Here is a 9,990-nt window from a genome sequence, read left to right on the forward strand (position 1 = left end):
TTACCCAGAAGTTATTAGTTGATGAGTCAATTTTACTGGCAAGATTTTTACCCACATTAACGAAGTATTCATTAAAGTGTTCAGCAATAGACTCGTCGTTATCAATCGTGATGTAGTTGTTACTCTGAAAAATGAAGGATAATCTCTAGTTACTCTATTCTTTTTTACTATTTCATTTAATATGTTCCATGTGTTTTTGATATTATTTCTATTTTTGACAAGTAACTCATTATAATATCTTTTTTTACTGAGTCTCATGATATTGATTAACTTATTCTTATATGTTTTATACTTACTTTCAGCTTCCTTAGTTCGTAGTTTTATGAAATGTTTATATAGTACGTTTTTCTTTTTACATGCCCTCTGAAGTCCCTTAGTTATCCATGGTTTGTTGCTATATTGATTTCTATATATTTTGTCAACAAATGGACAGTGTTTATTATACAAACTGGAAAAAATGGAAATGAAAGCATCATATGACCTGTCAACATCATCAACAAAAACATCTGACCAATTCTGACTTGATAAATCCTCCCTTAAATTATCAATTGTTTCAGGTGTTACTTTTCTACTCATGAATTTAATATTGCTTCCATACTTACAACAACCCTCCAATGCAAAGACTGAGAAAACTGGCAAGTGATCACTGATATCACTGACCAGTAGTCCCCCACTAAGATTACCGGATATAACGTTAGTTAAAATATTGTCAATGAGAGTTGTTGAGTCCATAGTTATTCTGCTAGGATGAATGATGGTTGGAAACAGTCCTAAACAGTACAAGGTGTTTATAAATGAGGTAATTTGTGGATGATTGTGAGGGTTTAAAAAATCTATATTGAAATCTCCACAGACAAATAAATGCTTATTTCTGTTGATTTTATTGTACATTCCTAAGATAATGTCTTCAAAGGTGTCAATATTTGTCCCAGGAGCTCTGTAAATGCAACTAACAACTATGTTTTTGGAGTTTATAGATGTAATTTCTATGGTAACACATTCCATGATGTTGTCCACTGAAAATGACATGTTGTTAGAGTTTAGAGTTATAATCTGACCTTACAAACAATGCAACGCCTCCGCCCCTTCTCGTCTGCCTATTAACCAGGAACAATTCATAACCATCAAGATATACCAGATCTTTATTATCCTCATTTAACCATGTTTCTGAAATTGCAATAACTGAAAAACGTTTTTTGGATGTTTTCAAACAATCATTAATAGTGGACAGATTACGAGAAAGACTTCTGCTGTTGAAATGTATAATTGAAAAATCTTCATCATTGATTTTATAATTTTTGAATTGTTCTTCTGTAAAATATTTGCACTGTCTCACAATATTCTCACTGAAAAAGGTATCGGGATCATTTTCAGATTCGAGGGGGGTGGTTAGCAGAGTTATTATAATTAAATGTATCTAGACAGAGCTCCTGGGCAGAAATAAACGGATCATTATCCTTAGTCATTATGTCTCTCTTGTCTCCGGGTGTAGATGATGTGGATGAGTGGGTTGCTCCAGTCTGCATCATGGTGCTGTGATGTGTTTGAGTCCTCATACCTATTGTTCATATTTGTCCAGCTCCTCGATGTTCCTTATTGCCATAACCTTTGCTTGTTCTGGTGATCCGTTCAGTTTAATGAATATTTTACAGTTTGAAGTCCATGTGTGCTGGATTTTTCCCTGTTTCTTTAAGAAGCGTGCTTTCCTGGCGATGTCGGCGTTCCGTTTGGTGAGATGTTCATTGATGAATACGTTTGTCCCTTTCAGTTTTCTTCCTTGTTTTAACAGTGCTGTTTTGTGTTTTCTGTTGATGAATCTCATGATGACGGTTCGTTTATCACCGTCATTTCTCCGGGGCAGAGGGTGGCACGCTTCAATGTTATTTAAATCCATTTCTATACCTTTAGATAGGAGGAAATCAGCAACCTGTTTTTCCACAGAGCTGACCTCCTGTTCACTGGGATCCCCTCAGCTCTCATCTGTTACCGCCCGTGCGTAGGACCGTGGTTTGATGTGAAGACCTGTGATGATGACGTCGTTAATTCTGGTGTACTGCTCCAATTCAGCCACTCTATTTTCCAGCTGCACCAGATGCCGGTCTTTCTCGGCGTTCTGGAGCCGTAATGCCTTCACCTCCTCCACCAGATCCATGATTGATTTCTGTTGCTGCTTCACAACAGAAATCTCCTCTGATAGAAAGTCCAGAGATTTTTTAATATCGTCACCTTCCTCCGCTGTCAGAACATTCTTAGGCCCCATGGTCGGCTTATGAGCAGCTTGACGATCGCCGATGTTAACAGCCTGCGTTGTTTGTCACCGGGATGGATCTGCACTGCGCTGGTGTTTCCGCGCTGATGGATCCGCGGTGGCTGCACGAGGCCTCGGGGAAGCGGCACTCGTGACGCAGCGCGCGGCCTCAGTGAATTCACCACGTTGGGCCTCGGACGTTGCTGCTGTCCAGTCGCGGGGCTAAGTTGCCATGTTGAGGTGGTATTCCCACTGTCCGGGTTGGCAAACACTGGCGTGGCAGATGGCAACTACAAACACCACCTCAGAAAACTCAGGTTCAAACTTTTTTGCCGCTCGCTCTGACGACACGCAGCTCTGAGAGAGTGATGAAATACCTATTTACAAACAGAAGTAAAAGAATAAAACATAACAAAATAAAAGCTACTCATAAGAAAGAGAATAAAAATAGGTTTTAAGTCCACGGACTCCGACTGCCTCACTGAGGGCCGTGTACTGGTTAACCCAGAATGAGATCGCCCACTCAACAAACTTCCCCAGCCTTCTGGACATGATGAAGGGACTTGGGCTGTCATACCTGGCTTTTCCCCTTTGGGTACCCCTAGAATGGCCAATTTTTAGCTTGAATTTTCAAAAGCTTCCCCCCTTCCGCAACCCCCCCCAGCCGCTTTGCTCCCTCGACATTACCACTACGTTAAAATTTTATTCTAGCTAGAACCCTGTTATCTGTATATAATTTTTTTCTTTGAAACGAAAACGTCCCTTCATGAACAGCGACATGACGTCTCCTAACCGGGCAAAATATTGATGAAGTACCTGGATGTTAATGCATTTTCAATGGAGATCCACGACTGGTCACACTCAGAAAAATGCTCACAAAATACATGTTAAAAAATGCCCTTTTGACCTGGATATCGAGCCTGTAAAATTAAATTACATTAAATTATGTCAGGAAAGTATTAAACTTACTCTAACATACACACATTCCCAAATATTAGTGTTGAAAGTTACACGGATCTGTGCTGTTCAAGCTGCTGAGGCGTCCTGCAGCTGCTGTTCAACACAGCTCCTAAAACCATTACAATACATTTATATACATATTATATTTTTACACAGTTAACGTTTATTGACCAAGTTTCATTCATGAAGTCAGTGGTGTGTGTACACATCTCTGCATGTGTGTGTGACTGTGAGCGGCACAGCGCGGGTCATTATAATCTCATTATTTTAAGGTGCAAATAAAAAAAAAAAAATCCCCAGTCTTGTCGAACAATTTTAATCACTAACGACAAGTATTTTAACTAGACATCGATCTAGCAGTAAAAAATATCAACTAGACATAAGTGAAATTAATGGTCCGTGTCATCGGGCGACACAGCTACGGCAGGAGACATACAGCTGTTTATCATCCAAATATCATGGACAAGGTGACAAGAAGAATCAAAACCACTTACTTATGGAAGGAAATATTGTCTCCCTTGTTCCTCCGTTTGTGACTTTGCCAACATGCGCAGCTTTCCAGCATATTCCACCTGTTTCTTGAACTTCTATTCACACAAATCACTAACTTGCCTGGAATTAAAATGTTAATCACGCCTCCTTACTGACAGGATTTACTTCATGGTTTTCATTATGCTTTTGTTCTTATTTTGAAAGTTCAATAAGTGGACTGATATGTTAAACATGGTGCGAATTTACTGAACAAGTAGTAGACTTTTTTGTTTTGTTTTGTATATTGTTCTGCCACTTTTAATTACAAATTCATCCGCACACGCCTGAGTTTTCATTATCCTTCATTTGTTTGGCATTTTTTGTTGAAAATTTAGCAGGTGAACACTGGGTGTGTTTAAAACAATATTGTGGTGCTCTTAATTCATAATGTGAAGTAAAACAGAGCATGCCATGGAAAAGAAACAGTTTGATTTTTGCTTAATAAACTGTACTATGTGGTCAAGACTATTTATATTTAGTTTCTTTTGTCTGTATTAACATATTTGATATTGGAGTAATCCAGAAGTAATTGAAAGTAATCAAATTACATTACTTAAATATTATGGTACTTGGATTACATTACTGATTACATTTTCAACAGGTAACAAGTAACTGTATCAGAATACATTTTTAAAGTAACCCTCCCAACCCTGTTGATATCGGCCTATAGTTTTTCAATACACAAGGGTCAAGATTAGATTTCTTAAGTAAAGGTTTAATCATTGCAGATTTCAAACATTTAGGAACAGATCCAGGGGTTAATGAGAGATTCCGTTCTAGACCTCTTGCCTTATGCTTGAGGTCATGCAAGTGATCACTGAACCAAAGTAACTGTGTTTTGGGGGAGCGTGGTTTTAACACACAGGTGCTGCAATCATGTCCAGTGTAGTTTTGAGCACTGGGTTTAAACTGTCCACAAGACTGTCTACTGATTGGGTATTTTCCAAACGTGAAGCTAAGACATCAGGCAGTCTAGCTTTGAGTTCAGTCTTAGCTGATCCATCACCGTAGTGATAAATAAGGTTGTTGTTCCACTAAACACGGCAGCGAAACTGTAAACTTAATAAGTGAGTGATCAGAGACCACTGATGTAAGAGGTATGATGTCAATATTTGTGACAGCAATACCACGTGTGAGAACCAAATACAGGGTATTTCCACTAATGTGCTTCGAGCCCTGACTGCATTGCTAAAACTCCTAATGCATCCACAATTTCCATAAATGATTTGCAGAGGGGATCAGAAGGCTTATTTATATGAATATTGAAGTCACCAGTAATCAGAATGTTATCTGCACTAGTTGACAAGTTAGAGATGAACTCACCAAATTCATCTAAGAATTCAGAGTATGGGCCAGGAGGCCTATATACAGTGACAAAGCAATACAACTGATTTTTATTCTTCTGACCTTGGCAATATGTAGCACCGTGGGCAGAGTAGAGAATCAGATGCTCAAACAAATTATGTTTGTGACCCCCAACAGCTAATAAACCAAACCTATATTTATAAATAAGAGCAACACCCCTGCCTTGTTTCGCATCACGAGGGACGTGACTAAATGTGTATGCCAGTGGGCAGGCCTCATTTAAGGGGAGGACAGCTGTAGGTTTAAGCCAGGTTTCACATAACCCAGTAAGTGATGATCCATAATTAGATCAATAATCAACAGTTTAATATTTTATAAACTTCAATAAGGTCCCCACAGGTTCTTCTGTTTGCTAGTGTAGTGAGTCTGAGTTCATTCAACCTATTTTCATAAGATAAGTGTTCTGAACCAGGTACAATTTTTTTTAATGTCTAAAATAACTCTTATACACCAGGAAAGATTCATCATTGATATAACTGATTTATAAATGATTTTTAATAAGACTGAGCACTTTATTAGCTGTTGCAGCTGCATTGCTTATGTACTTGGAAAATGATAAATTATTGATAAATAAAATACCTAAATCTTTTTCTTCCATAACAGTGTCTATTTATCTTCATTCATATAATCATCATAACAAAGATTTTTGCACCAAAATGCATTACATTTCCACTATTAAGCCTGAGTAACCATTCATTTGACCAATCTGATAGCTTATCCAAGTCATTCTTAATACAACTGTAATCGACTAATGACAGCATAGGGAGAAACAACTTTGAGTTGATAGTGGAAAAAAAGAAAACAGGTACAGTGTTGGATTGGTGAGGATAGCTTCAAAATTCACTCTAACCTCATTCCGCCTTCCTCCTCCCCCCTACCGTTTCTCCCTGTTGAAATGACAGAGAAAAATAAAAGGAGAAAAACCCTTGCAGCTGTTGAGATATCGGTTTGTTTGGGAATACAGTGATCTCACACACAGGCGCCAGAGAGAAAAGAAAGGAGGGGTTGACTAAGGACAAATATAAGATTCTTTAGGAATCTTTCTTCATCTGTAAATTAAAATCATAACTTACCTGTTATTTTTAGACAAAACAGCATTGGAAATTAATGTGAACCAAGGATCCTCTGGTCTCAAGCCCCTTGTGGACCACCTTACTGAGAATAATCTCTTTGAGCCACTGCAGTCTGCTTTTAGAAAATATTATTCCACAGAGACGGCTCTCACTAACGTGGTGAATGATCTTCTGCTTACAATAGATTCAGACACCACTATGGTTCTGGTTCTGTTAGATCTCAGTGCTGCATTTGATACCATGGATCATCATATTCTACTCAGTAGGCTGGAGAATCACTTTGGGATCACTTTTGGGACGTCATACCAGACCAGTCATTCTCACTGTGTTTTGTGCAACAACACTACCTTTAATCTTAAACCTGAAATTTGGGGATCCACAGGGGTCCGTCTTAGGCCCCCTGCTCTCTTCTCCCTTTATATAGCACCCCTTGGGGACATACAGTGGTGTTTTTGGATTACCTTTCACTGCTATGCAGATGATACTCAGTTGTACATCCCGATAACTGCTGGTAATCTCATCCACATAAAATCCTTAGAAGATTGCCTTGCATCAGTGACCACTAGACCATCACCTCCCCAATAACATTTGAGTATTATCATTATAAATAAAAAAGATGGGTGAAATAAACTGTACAATGACATAAGTAAATGGATCCTTTAACATTTAATTCTCTTTAGGGAAAAATTCCTTACAGGGCGTGGCAAATTTATGACATTTGAGAGAGTCTATAAGCTTAGTACTGCTTATATATTGTTCACATTCAGCCAGATGTCCGTGTAAATAATAAGCCAAATGTCAATCATTTTAATCAAAACAATTACCCAACATGTATAGTTTTTAGGGCTACATATTATAGTTTGGGAGTTTATCCCGGACAGACAGACAGACAGACAGACGTAGCCCTTTATGTATATAGATGTTCAGATCTATATACATAAAGTATCTTCAGATCTGGTCTCATTAATCCCCCGTCTGTGTGAGCATTTGTCACACATCCTCTCTCCCACACATTCTAGACTTGATACAGCTGCTTAGGATCATCCCTTAGTCCATAACTGGTGCACTATGACTGGCTCTTGTGGGGTAAGGAAAAATGAATCCAAGGTTGTCATATTGACAAGAACTTTGTAAATGGTGTGCATCGTGACCTGGGGAAACACTGAGCAGCGGGACAGCGTGTCTGTGGGGCCGTGCCAGTACAGACCCCATGCTGATTCCTGAAGGACTTTGAAGGAGATTTTCAGTGCCTTGGATTTGTCCTGATCAAAGACAGATGATTCTGTGTGAATATATGTATGTATATGTTGCACCCATACCACCACTCTATAACAATTGTACTTCAGAATGGGGGAGTGCTTTGGGTCCAATCTCAAGTAAAGGGTATTAGGTCCTCCCCAACGTGTGGTGTGGAATGCAGTCCTAGTAAGTGAGCAATGACTCAGAGAGAAGTTTTGATACCAACATATAAACTCCATTTTATTCAATTTAATAAAGACACAATAAGCACATTTCCCCAAACCCACAAATTATCCTGCCGTTTGCTAAAACCCCGAGACAAATCAAAACAATAAAATTAACCTCAACTTTCCCACACTTAATCATTTGTTCCCAACTCTTAAAATCAAAACCACCAACATTTCCATCTCCCCTTGAACACAACACACCCTGGCCCCCACAGGCACACACACATGCAGCCAGTCCAGCACAGTACTCACGCCTTCCCGGCGCAAGAGAAAGATAAAAAAAAAAGGTAAAACAAAGTTTGCAACTAGTTGAAGTCTGTAGTCGACTGTGTCAACACACTGATGAGGCTTCGCCTGTAGTCACAACCCAATTTTATTAGACAATAAAATATTATTAGGTTTGTTAGGCTGTTTTATTGGCTTATGTTTGTCATCCAGAAGGTGGCCGACTCAGAAACAAGCTTTGAAGCTGAACTCTTCACGTGCAGATGATGTATCAGCTGCAAGGTTTTTGGCAAATCAGCGATCAGAGAATCCTGCAGTCAGAACGCTGTTGGCAGATGTTAACAGCTGTTTGGAGTGTGCGCCTTAAACTCCTCTCCTTTCATTAAGAAACAATGCGCTGTGGTCTGGTCTAATTTAGTCATCAACAGAAAATTAACGGGATAACTTTTTATTTTGGCATGACATTTCTTGCGTGTGTGTGAGAGCGTGAGATTGATGCTGAAAGCGTGAGTGTCACGCCAGATGCGTGAGAGTTGGCAACCTTGGATGCGTCACAACGAGCCCCAGTGTTGCAGGAAACCTCAGCACAGACACACAATCACTGTGTCGAACATTTATTCAAAGCCACGGCCGGCGCGTGGAAACAGACGACCTGATTCACGGCGTGGAATCAGTTATATCTCTCCTCATCCTGATTCCACTGTGTCTCTCCAACTCCAGGTCCACCTGCACCTCAAACCGCTCCGGATGCGTCCTCTCGAACAAAGTCGTCGCTCTCTCACACCTCACTGTCCATCGTTCATACTGCTCTCAGTTGCGGTAGCTCAGCGTCTCCTCCATCGGCAACACGCGTCTCAAGTCCTGGGTATTTCCCAGCCAGGTGCATGCATGCCCGCCTACGCTGCATGTCTCTCACCTGTTCACCCGCCAAATGTTTGGCTGCCAGCGTCAAGTTCGTGTTCTCTGGCCGGCATTGAAGGACACACCCGTCCTCCTTCGGCTCAGTTCTCGCTAGACTTAGGCCTCGCTCGGCTCAGTCGCCTGTCCGACTTCTGTGCCCCCACTTTTCTGTCCGTGCCAAACACCAAACCCCGCCCCTCTCATACGCTCCTCCAATCACTCCTCGCCACGCATCTGTAACCGGTTGTGACTGACTCTGCGTCAGTCTCAGACATGGGTATATTTGGAGGTTGTCTCCATTTCATTTCTGAATAAACAGTAAAATCAAAATCCTCCAGTCAGTGTCTTCCATAGGACACGCCCCTACACAAATGAAATAACACAGACATACGTTTCAGCATATCGGAAGCACTATATAACAAGCTTAAAGTAGCCAGTAGTGATGGGTCCAGCAACACTGATGTGTCAGTGGGCGTGTCAAGCTCATAGAGCAAAACCCCGTGTCGGTCGCTTTAAGAAAGTCATGTGACTGATACAGGAACTTTTTCGAACTGACATTGATGCACCAAACTGTGTTGATAAGGAAGTGTATCTGTCAATGCCTAGCAACACTTCTAGACCCCTGATTTAAATCACTTGGGTTCTGCAGTTCCTCCAAGTGCAATGAAGCCATCAGTAGACTGCAGTCAGAATGTGCATCTGTAAGCAGACTAACAAATGAGCCCCAGCCGGGACCATCTGCACCCACGTCAGGCTTGTTATTCAGCATTATTTGTTTGTTGTTGTTTGGAAATCATGTACTGAAATGCCACCTTGTTGTTTTTAGATGACCTTTGGCAACATCTCAACATCGAAGTGGGCAGGCAGACCAAAAGGTGCCACACCTGATGCCATCCAGGAGGTGCAGAGATACCTGGCAGAGGGTCCCGGGATCCTCTGAGATACTGGGACAACCACAAGACAATCTATCCAAACCTCTACCAACGTTCCTTACAATTTCTCTGCACTCCAGCCTCATCTGTGCAGTGTGAGCAGGTGTTTTCTACAGCTGAAGAAGTTCTATCAAAAAAGTGTAACAGACTACAGATTAATGTGTGTGTGTACTCGTATATATATACGAGTATATATATATAATATATATATATGTATGTATATATATATGTGTGTGTATATATATGTGTGTGTGTGTGTGTGTGTGTGTGTGTGTGTGTGTGTGTGGTGT

This window comes from Thalassophryne amazonica, unplaced genomic scaffold (assembly GCF_902500255.1).
Source record: "Thalassophryne amazonica unplaced genomic scaffold, fThaAma1.1, whole genome shotgun sequence".
NCBI classification, from domain to species: domain Eukaryota; kingdom Metazoa; phylum Chordata; class Actinopteri; order Batrachoidiformes; family Batrachoididae; genus Thalassophryne; species Thalassophryne amazonica.